This window comes from Corythoichthys intestinalis, chromosome 15 (assembly GCF_030265065.1).
Source record: "Corythoichthys intestinalis isolate RoL2023-P3 chromosome 15, ASM3026506v1, whole genome shotgun sequence".
Taxonomy (NCBI): domain Eukaryota; kingdom Metazoa; phylum Chordata; class Actinopteri; order Syngnathiformes; family Syngnathidae; genus Corythoichthys; species Corythoichthys intestinalis.
In genome coordinates, this window is record NC_080409.1 from 18,538,949 (window position 1) to 18,551,054 (window position 12,106).

A 12,106-nucleotide genomic window follows, 5' to 3' on the forward strand; every position below is an offset into this window, starting at 1 on the left:
GTTCCGTGTGGTGGAAATCATATCCTAACCTCAAAAATGTGAACCGCATGGACAAAAATAAGAACATGGTGCCACAACTTCTGACCCACCAAGTTAAGTTTCCATAGTTAAAACAGGGATTGCACAAACGAAGAAGTAAAACAATTACGGAAGGCGATTACTATTTCTTTATGCTCCATTAAACAGGCCGAACCAAAGAAGCCGGTCTCTCCTATCAGATGTAGAATCTAGTGCTTTTGCTGGCTCAGACTAATTCCAGTTCAAATGAAGTAAACAGTATGTCCACAACTTCAATACCTCATAAACTGACCACTAATGATTTCAATTAGGACATAAATAGGGGTGTGACAAAATATCGAAATGGTGATATATCGTGATACTTTGCATCCCAAAAGGTTATCGATATGCTCCTGTCAAGAATTGGGATATCGTTTTAAAAGGTGTCAATTAAAACAAAACAAAAATTTTTTTTTAAAACATTGCCATTGACGGTGCTAGACGCCCAATTCATTTAGACTGGGAACGTTCGTTCATTCAAAACCAGACCATTAACAGTAGGGCTGCAGCTATCGAATATTGTAGTAATCGAGTAATCGACTGAAAATCCTATCGATTAATTGAATAATCGGATAAAACATATTTTTTAGGTAAAGAGCAATTATAAATATACATGACAAAACAACAAGACATTTCATCTAATATTGAACCATTTTCAGTCAATCAATGTCTTTATTTTCGATGTACATTGTTGAAAACAGCCAACAATTGCCTCTAAGATGTGACTGGAATAAAAAAAATTTTTAAAAAAGACCAATTCACTGCTTTCACTCGAAAAACTTTTAGATCTTATAAATATATATATATTTCTTACCTAAAAATGCCATTACGCTTGGTAACACACATCACTTAAAAGTTTCCCACGTGTTTCAATTGAATTTCCATTTGTGTCAAGCCATTTTTAAGTTCTAGTTAAGTTTTAAGTTAGTCTAATTTCACAGATTAAATAAAGCCTGTATGTAAGACATGCTAGCCACGCGCAGGACTAACGTTACGTGAGCGAGTAACGTTAATCTTCTTTATTATAGTGCTAAGAAGTGTACTGCTTTAAGATGGCGGCTGTTTACTAACACCGCTGACTCTGACATTTCGCATCTAGTTCAACATACATGATATCTATAGACGTATCAGACGCTACCTGCTACCGCCGTAGCATCATGCAGGCTAGTTTTTAGCAACGTCGGGGTAGTTTGTAGTGGCTGTCGGCTGCAGAAAGTTTTTTTATATTTTTTTATTGCTTCTTCCTCTACGCACGTGACTTCAGCGCGTTGTCCCGCATTAAAAGTAGTCCGGGCAAAACGTGATGCTTCGAGCTGGCAAAATTAAATGATTCCTCGAGGTGAATAAAATTACTCAGATCAGTTTTTAAACTCGAGTTACTCAAGTTGCTCGAGTATTCGTTTCAGCTGGAATTCACAGTCTTTCGGTCCGATTTTCGGGGCATTTACAGGTCACTTGCTTTTCGTTTTAGAGCATTTACAGGTCATTTCCTGTTGAGTTTGAGTCACTGTATATTCATTTGGGTTATTCCCAGGTCACTTCCTGTTCTGTAACGCAAAATAAACAGCAAGTGACCCATAAAATACCCCCAAATCAACAGGAAGTAACTGAAAATCAACAGGTAAATGACCCTAAATGGCCCAAAATTACTCATTGCCTGGCATTGGCTGCCACTGACGGCCATAGACGTCCATTCGGTTTGAACTGGGAGGGTGGCAGCATTCGCTGCCATCCCTCCAACTTCAAACGGATTGAACGTCTACTAGTGATGAACTCATTCCAATTCACAGCAGAAGTTTGTTTTTCTGTTTATTAGTTTTTTGTAGAATATCCTAGAATGATTTCCTGACCAATGTATCAAAAATCATTGTATCGCTATATCGTCAGATCATCGTTACCGTTAGTTTTGTATCGCAAATCGTATCGTATCGTGAGGTACCAAGAGGTTCCCACTCCTAGACATAAATATCCCAAAAGAGTGAATCAGCACACAGTACTGGGTGGTGTCCAAGCAGAACCTTTAAGGAGATTAGTCCCCAACCATTAGCCAGTGCTTTTATTTTTATACCCTCCTAGTGAGGCTTGGTTCAAAAGGTAGAACTGTCACAGTTGTGGGTTGCCATGGCGAGAAAGGCCAAAATGCCAAAAGGCTGGTTGCCCCCACCCCCCAATTCAGGGGAGAGTTAGGTGGGGGCAGTACCCTTTTGTTGCCTCTGTATGGGGCTTGAGAGCCCTTTGCAAGCAGCACACGGCCAAACAACAATAGAGATCAACTATCACATTCTAATACAACTAGTGGCCATGTCTTGTGATTGACTACAACAACCATAAATCAGAGAAGAGAGTGACATCACTAATGAAAAAATAAGCTTTAACATCCATTCATTTTCTGTAATGTTTACCTTTATTTTTTGTCAAGTTGAAGATAAACAACCGTTTTCACTCATGCATATGGAGTTCCAATTTCAAGTTTTGGGGTAAAAAATAGGAAGCCAAGCCAACTAGACCACCATGCTGCTGCACTTACACACGACATTGATTTTACTTTTATTTATTTTTTTAACGTATGAACCATTTTAACTCTGATGTTGAGTACTTTCCCCCCAAAATAAAATGCCACACATACTAAAATAATACTAGATTGTATCCTTGTGTGCAAAAGTGCAAGCACAAAGTTAAAGCGACTATACTTAAAACTTTTTTCGCTGTGTGGAACGATGCAAACTGATGAGCCTTCGATGAAACACTTGTTGGTCAAACATCGTTAATCGTGTTTATCTTTTTAGACCAACGCAGCAGTCATGATTTTAAAAAAAAACGAACTAGTTTTATGATAATATTCTTATGAACATATTGTATTTGCAAGACGATACGTACATTAGAAGACACTGGACAAAGCGCGCGAGAGTAAAATAAGTTGCACACTCACCGGTTAGTGTTTCCTCTGCTTAAACATTCTGTAAACCTCCTCACAGCGCTTAAAAATGCGTGCGTTGTATTAAGGAGCCACAAAAACAGCGGATTAGTTCGGTATGTTACTTCCACGGTTCGTGTTGCTTTCCAGGCAGGCAGGACGGAGAGCGCGACGCGCAGAGTGGGCCGACTCCTCCCAGACAATGTGGGGTTGAACCCCTCCTTCCCACAGACAGCATGAAGAGGAAGAAGGTCACTCGCATTTCTGCCACCAAGCTTTTTGTATTAATGAAAACACGCAGGAAGGTGTTTGCATTCATATTCACGAGATTGACTGATATCAGCCAGTGACAGCCACCATAAACTGAGTTTAAGGGGGGGCAGGTGGCCAAAAAGTGTCAATGCATGTGTTTGACTTTCCTATGTATAATTTTAAAATTAAGAATTTTCTTGTAAAATATTGTCAATAGAAATTGTAAAGCAATACAACCAACAACAAAAACGAATGAATAAATATATAAAGTGTATCACAAAAGTGAGTACACCCCTCGCATTTCTGCAGATATTTAAGTATATCTTTTCATGGGACAACACTGACAAAATGCATTATTTTCCCCTCAAAATAACTCTAAATGTAGCCATTCATATCTAAACCCCTGTCAACAAAAGTGAGTACACCCCTTAGTGAAAGTTTTCCATACAGTGATCCCTCATTTTTCGCGGTTAATGGGGACCACAACCCACCGCGATAAGTGAAAAACCGCGAAGTAGCGACACCCCAAAAAAAGTTTTTTTTTAAACCTGTCCTGTTCAGCTTCTTGGATCCAGGAGAATTTTATTTTATGTATATTACATTCTTTATATTTTTTTGTGAATACAGTACACTAGTTTGAAAAGTAAATGCAATATTAATATACAATAATTCTTCTTGGGTTCGCTAGAGGCTTGAGCAGGCGGAGGCGGCTTTGGAGCCATTTTCCTTCGATAGCAGCAAGGTTAAACATCTCAGCCAATCACCTTGCGATACTCCCGAGTGATGCTGGCCAGCGAATCAGAGCGGTGGAATATGAGTTGGGCGGGCTCTCCTTGCCTTCTTTTAGGGAACAGGCAGATTTTACACCATATTTTCTCCATTATTTTAATTTTTTTTGACTGAAAAAAAATCCGCGAGACTGAAACCGCGAAATTCGAATCGCGAAGTAGCGAGGGATCACTGTATTAACATACAACATGTTAACTGTCAATATTTTGTGTGCCCACCACTATTATCCAGAACTGCCTTTACTCTTGTTGACCAGAGCTTCACAGGTTGCCACTGGAAAGCTCTTCCACTCCTCCATGACGACGTTGCAGAGCTGCCTGATATTTGAGACCTCACACCTCCACCTTCAGCTTGAGGATCCCCTAAAGATGTTCTATTGGGTTCAAGTCTGGAGACATGCTTGAACAGTCCATCACCTTTACCCCTCAGCCTCTTCAGTAAAGCAGTGGTCATCTTGGAGGTGTGTTTGGGGTCATTGTCATGCTGGAACACTACTGCCCTGCGACCAGTTTCTGGAGAGAGGGGATCATGCTCTGCTGCAGTTTTTCACAGTACATGTTGGAGTTCATGTTTCCCTCAATGGAATGTACCTCTCCAACACCTGCAGCACTCATGCAGCCCCAGACCATAACATTCCCACCACCATGCTTGACTGTAGGCATGACACACTTATCTTTGTAATCCTCACCTGGTCGCTGCCACACATTCTTTAGACCACCGGAACCAAACAAATTAATCTTCGTCTCATCAGACCATAGGACATGGTTCCAGAAATCCATGTGCTTTGTTGACATGTGTTCAGCAAACTGTTTGCGGGCTTTCTTGTGTACCGTCTTCAGAAGAGGGGGGGACAGCCATGCACACCAATTTGATGTAGAGTGCGGCATATGGTCAGAGCACTAACAGGCTGACCCCCCACCTCTTCAATCTCTGCAGCAATGCTGACGGCACTCCTGCGATGATCTTTCAAAGAAAGCATTTGGATGTGACGCGAAGCACGTGCCCTCAGCTTCTTTGGACGACCAACCCAACCCTGTTCTGAGCGGATCTTAGCCACTGTGCTGCAGCTCAGTTTCAGGGTGTTGGCAATCTTCTTGTAGCCTTGGCCATCTTCATGTAGCGCAACAATACATCTTTTAAGATCCTCAGAGAGTTCTTTGCCATTTTTATGCCATGTTGGAACGTTCAGTGACCAGTATGAGAGAGTGTGAGAGCTGCACTACAAATTTGAACACACCTGCTCCCCATGCACACCTGGACCTAGTAACACTAACGAGTCACGTGACATTTTGGAGGGAAAATGACAAGCAGTACTCAATTTGGATATTTAGGGATGTAGTTTCTAAGGGGTGTACTCACTTTTGTCGCCAGGGGTTTAGATATTAATGGCTTTTATAGTTACTTTGAGGGGAAAATAAATTGACTCTATTATATAAGATGCACACAGACTACTTTTCATTGTGTCAAAGTGTCATTTTATCAGTGTTGTCCCATGAAAAGATATACGTAAACATCCGCAGAAATGTGAGGGGTGTACTCACTTTTGTGATACGCTGTACATGTGCGATGACCTCATAATACCGTAGCTATAACCTAACTACTAACTATGAAAATTACCTTATAGTCCTTGTATCCTTGTAACAACAAAATCTGTGTCAGCCCTTCTGCATTCGGCAACTGTAATATTTGTAATTTCGCCTCATTTAGGTCACTCAAGTGGCCGGTGTATGAGTCTACATCCCATGTTAACACAGGCTGAACAGATTGTTAGAATTTTGCCCATGAACAATCAACAAAGTGATAAGAACAAACATCAATCTTTTAGGTGGATCTTTTAGGGTTAAAACTGCACGACAAATCCTTAGTCTGCTGCTGCTTTCGATTCTGGGCGTATGGTGAGTTAGATCCACACTGGCATTTTGAAGCTGGACGCTGTTAAAAACATTCACTTCCAAGCATATATACTGTATAGGCACTTCCAGGAGTACACACAACCAAGCACAGCACAGAAAGTCTCGGAGTGTCAGCTACGGCGTGCTGAATCAATTTTTGGAGAATCCGTGGGTTCCTCTGGTTTAATTTGGCAGTTTAAAACTTTGTCCACTTCTACCGCAATTCATGGTGTTCTGTCTTAACGGGAAGTCTGTAGCAGAAAATGTCAAAGCGTTGCTAATGTTTTACTCAGGAAGCTTGTCTATAGGACAAGTGACTACAGTATTTTTGGTCATTTATTCGTCATACCGGGGGTGCTGGAGCCTATCCCTAGGCTATGGACAGTAGGCAGGGTACACCATGAATCGGTTGCCAGCCAATCGCAGCGCATAAGAGGACAAAGCCATTTTTCGTAGTGCTATTTTAAAGACTGGGGCCATTATGTCACCTTTTTAGACATATGGCATCAATAGAATTGCTCACCAACCCCCTACACAAGCGTCATAAATTTACCTCCCATCTGTTTGTCATCTTCCGCAAACCAGATAATCACCTGCCAAATAACAAATATTCCCTACCATCCGTCCATCAACCCATTCTCTTATTTTTGCAAGGGCTACAAGTGTGCTGAAGTCTTTTCAACTGACTTTGGGATATTGCACTCGATTTTGGTTTTAAATTTGTGAAAAGTTGTGTGACCTTATGCTCTACTGTGAGACATTTTATCTGTATGGTTTTACAAGTAAATTTGTTATAACTAGAGATGTGACCGAAAATCTGGTGCTTTTTTGATTAAGAGGCCGAAAGTTTACCTCCGAAAACTATGAAGAACCTTAGTCCTCTTATGATGATGTAATCAAAACATGGTGAGCTAACACTACTGGCTCACAGCCAACGTGCCTGTGGTTTGGAAGTAATTTGAAGAAATATATCAATTATTAAATGAAAGAAAATGAAATAAATTTGCTTCATCACTACTACATGCTCGTTCTGAAGTTGCTTTCCATTGATGTCCTTTGTCACATCCAGTACAGTGCATTTGAGCCCATGCGTGAGTAGTTTCGAGGTTATTTGTATACGGTTTATTGATTAAAGTAATATTTAAATGAATACATGTGTATTTGCTGTGGTTTAGTACAATACATTTATAGCACGACCACTCCCTCATTTTGTCACTTTTTTCCACTTCCTCTGCCAGTCACCGTTTAATCCGGCTGGGTGCGACTTCGCTCGGCTTCGTCACCACTAGAACCCGGCCCACTCGCCTGGCTCTTGATCCATTCCACTTGTTGCAAAAGAAAACGCAGTCTTTTTTTTAGGGAGTAGATTGTAATAGCCTTAAAAAGAGGTTGACAACTTTCGGGCAAAACGAAATAGCTTTTTGTTGTTGTTGTTGTGAATTAGTCCCACAGAAACGTACATCGAGATCTCATTTAGCATACCAATTGGAGGCGTGAGACCCATTTTTCGAGTGGCCCAAACTTGCCGTAACTTGCAATTTCTGATGGGGTGCAAAATCAGACAGAACACTTAGAATGCACCCTCCCATGGGGTTTCAGAATCATCACCATTCCGTATATGTTTGCCCATGTACAGTATTATATTAAGAATATATTATGTTATATTCCGATCCCTCATGCATATTAATGTTTCATACATACGTTTTAGAGTTTTAAGTGCACATTTAATCATAAGCGGATTTTAAGGGGGGGGCTGGCCGAAAAGTGTCGTTGCATGTAATGGACTGTCCTGAATATGTAAAAGTTGTAAAGCAATAAAACTGCAACAAAAATGAATTAAATGAACAAAAAAATATATTTTTGTAATGGACCAAAACTATTTTCCTAGCACCTTAGATGGTCATTTGCTTTTCATATAATTAAAAAAAAAAAAAAAAAAAAATTTGAAAAAAATTTGAAAAAAAGATTTTTTTTCTTTGATTGAAATTTTTGGGGGGATTGAAGCAGTTAGACACAAATGTCCTAATCATAATATGGCCCAAACACAAAAAGGATTGCTTTAATCAAAGAAAACCTTTTCAAGGAAAAATTAAGTGTTCAAATGCAAAATTTTCAATCTCAAATATTTTTTCGCATTCAAAAACTTTTTCTATGATTGAATTTTTTTTTTTTTTTTTTTTTTTTTTTTGATTAAAGTGGTTTTCTTTTTGAACATCTATAGATTTTTGAAGCAAATCATTTTTAGATTGAATAATGAAGACAAAAATGTCTTAGCCAAAATGCGGCCCAAACACAAATCAACATTACTTCAATCAAAAAAGTTGCTTCAATCAAAAAAAAAAAAAGAAAAAAAAGAAAAGAAAAATAGCTTCCACGTGCATTTGTTTAGTTTATTTATATTCCAAATTTGTTTTTGAACTAAAACACATTTTTTTATTGAAGCGACATTTTTTTGGGTTGAAAATATATATTTTGATTGAAGTAACTTTTTTTTATTGAAGCAACTTTTTTTTTTTTTTGATTGAATAATAAAGACACAAATCTACCTCCAAATGGCTCCGCCCAGGGGATACAATTTTTGACTGGAGTAACTACATTGGCACGACACCGGCGGGCATACCATATTCAATAGATGACGATCTTGGCGAAAAGTATTGCCTAAGCAGCCTGATTTAGAATTCCCCTCAAGAATGATGGGAAACAAAAAACACTCAAATACAACTAATTATTATAAATATTCTTGAACGTTAATCTTATTGCTGACACTGTGTTTCAGGGTCATCAACATGTTGTGCCCCCCCTGCCCCAAAAGTCAAACTCCGCCTATGCATTTAATGCTGTTTCCAGCTGTCAGGTCCTCAGTGAGTAACAGCCTTGTTTGTCACGTGGATCAATGAGCTGATAAGAAACAGGTTTGGCCTCCTCATACAATCAATCCGTGCATTGACAGACCATGTTATTTATGCAGCAACAAAGGAGAAGTATTCTCGTGTAATACCAAAAACCTCCTTTACAGCAGTTACACTTATTATTGTTAGAACTTTGTTCTTGATACTCATAAACCCAATGTTGTGTTATGCAGCCTTTTGAACAGGCATACTATGCCCCGCTACCCCAAGCCTTCTATAAAGATTCAACATTTCCACTGGCGCTACACTGGGGGAGGAGTGTCCATCATAGATCGATACAGCACGGCTGTGCAGCTTTCCATTCTCTCATCACCCTTCTGCTGGATTTAGCAGCTTTAGTTAGACAAGCATATCTTCTTAACAATCAACACTGTGTCTTATTCTGCATCTCCAGCTGTGCCAAGGGGTACAAATAAAATGGAGGTTTCCTGGAATGTATTCTGGTCTCAACTGCAGATTTACTGTTGTACTACACAAGAAGTAACATGCAATTTTCATTAGGAGACAAGACAAATAATTGAAAATGTGGATGAACTAAGGAATCCAGCACAACCCTTTATTGAATGCATTATTGATTAGGAGGTGTGTCTTACTATTACCCATTTATAAATTGTAAGTGAAGCTCAAGCCAGCGCTTCGAGTCAGTCTTAACTAACATTTGTGAAAAAGGTTGTTGGGTTGCATATTGTCATTGATTTCTCATTAGTAAGGACCTTGGGAAGCTGCTTATTTTATCACTTGGATCAGAACCGTCGCGTTCAATTATAAGTCTTTGTTTTTTGCATGCCTTATCTTTATCCTGCCCTTCGGTCACCTCTCGTGTATAACTGCTTTTGTCTTTGCTGTAAGTCGCTGCAGTTTCTCTTTCATGTGGGCTGCTTAATTTTGACGCATGAAAAGAGTTGTTGCAGGGTGTGTCAGATTGTAATCACATGCACACACCCACTATCGCAACAGCTTGCTTGTGTTTGTGGACATTTTCTTGCCAGGCAACAAGACAGTAACCATCACCCTCCCCAAAACACTGACCTACTGTCACAGACATTTCCATCAGAAGCCCCTTTCACGCACATATCCCGATAAATTCCCGTGTAAGATGACGCGGGATTTAGTCGCGTCATTGCATTCAAGCATGGAGAGATATCCCGGCAATGACGCGGGTTGGTTTATTTTTTGGTTGGCATCGGCTGTCACATTCTGTTGGTCAGATTAGGGGTGGGCGATATGGCCTTAAACACGTATCACGATAAATTGAGCAGATTTACCTCGATAACGATAAATGACGATAAAGTCGCCCAAGCGGACTGTTATATAATTTGAAAATCTGAATCAATGCATGAAATACAGATTAAGTTTCTTGTTGATTTAGTTACCAGCATTCAATTTGATATATTTAACAATTGTACATGCAGTCTAAACATTAAGTTTATAAAAATGTATTGTAAACAATAAGAATTCAAGTATGAGCATTTATAACAGCGTGTATGGCTTGAACAATGTACATTGTTAAAATCAATATGCCTGTGCAAACATGTCATTGTAACACAAATGACTTGCAGCTTGAACAGTACACTTCAAAAAAACAATTTATTGTTAATGGCTGCTGTGACATAATTATTCAATACAAGTGTTTACTTTATGGTTTCAGGTTGTTGTTTTTTTCCCCCCAGTGCATTTTTTAATAAATAAACGCATACATGAACCCCCAAAAAACAGACAGACAGACACACATTAAAGCTATATTGATCTTCTGCAAATGAAACACTTAAAATTTTATGATAGCAATAATGACACAGAATTAAGCACATACAGAAAAATAGCTGGGGCCATTTCTCGGTCATATTATAAATTTCACCGTTGGATTGTTCTTTATGCTGAATGCTTTACCCATCACAAAAGCTATCACAGAAATCACACACAGCCAGATACAAAATAACGCGACATAGTAATTGCTAGATGCAGTCCGTGCCCAATCCACTCATTAAGTTCAGCCGTTTCGACAAGGTTAGAGCTGCTATCCGACTCCATTACATTCATAGCGTTAGCCGCTAGCGGCCGCTAGCGTTAGCCTGCGGCCTGGCTACCAGTAGAAAGCACTGAAAGGACAATCTCCGGAAATCGTGAGAACAAGGGAAGACAGCGGGTGAAAGCCCATCTGGATGCCACCAAGAGTCTACTAAATGTCGGGTGAAAGTTTGGCGAACCTCCCTTAAGCCACACTCCATCACGTTTTGCTTGTAGCGTTAGCTGCTAGCGTTAGCTAACCTAGGCTTCTGTTTGATTGGCTTCCTGATGATCACGTGACTCCCTACGTAAGTACATTGGCTGCTTTCTTAAAGGGGAATGAACACAGACGAACAACACAAAGTCAAAGCGGGATGAAAAGACTATTTTCTTGTTTTATTAATTTACCGAATTTACCGACATGGTCAAAATTACGTCGGTCATCGTGAAGAATTTCGGTGACGGTAAATTTTCGGTTTACCGCCCAGCTCTAGGTCAGATTGTGTTTTGCTACAGAGCCGGTTGTGGGAGCATTCCTGACGTCGTACCTGCAGCCAATTCAAGCTAATAAAGACTGTACTTAAGGCCAGGCGATCCAAGATAAGAGTGCCGAGATATTAATTTGCTGGGCGCAATTCGACACCTTGTACTCTCGAATTTCGTGCATTTGGTAGCTTCTTCCTCTGTCAACCTTGTTTTAAATCCCCTACGTTGTGCTGGTATGTGAGTGTATTTGTTTTGTTGTCCTATCAGCTCTCTGCCTACTGCTTAGTTGGGATGGGAATCGAGAACCGGTTCCCATCCTCTTATAGATTCCAAGCAGCACGAATTGCATCACATAATTTACGCATGTCCTAAACGATTTTATTAGCAATTTTAATACTCATTTCGATCGGTAGTCCACCAATCCGTGGTTTTTTTCGGAATAATTTGAATTTGGTGGGTTGTAGTGCCAATCTGACTACTGATTTCACACAAAAGTATGCATATACCTCCGCATCTGATGGTGGTATTTTTGTGTTGCTACGACTAACGAAAGTGGATGTTCCAAGAATCCACATGACTTCCCGAAATGCACCTGACGATTACAGCCAATCAGCGTATTTTCGCCCGTAATTCGAGATAGGATGGTCTCATTGGTCCCAAAACACTTTTATTCTACTCAGTATCAAAAGGCCTTTCCAAAGAGTACCCAAACTATGTCTAGGAAGTTAAGAAATCCCAGTTAACGGAGGATTGTGCTAAAATTTGTCTTATATTGTATGAGATCCAACCGTCCTTATTTAATT

General features: G+C 39.7%; 1 protein-coding gene across 2 annotated transcripts in view; it reads right to left on the reverse strand.

Annotated features, from left to right (window-relative positions):
- tiam2a (TIAM Rac1 associated GEF 2a) overlaps window positions 1-12,106 on the reverse strand; it is a 216,878-nt gene that overhangs the window by 158,079 nt on the left and 46,693 nt on the right. Inside the window, exon 1 of one of the 2 annotated variants that reach the window (XM_057859452.1) lies at window positions 2,987-3,357. The exons of the other annotated variant lie outside the window; for it this stretch is intronic. The gene's annotated coding sequence lies outside the window, so the exon portion shown is untranslated. Of the gene's footprint in view, window positions 1-2,986; window positions 3,358-12,106 lie in introns of those variants that run through there. 2 annotated transcript variants of the gene reach the window in all.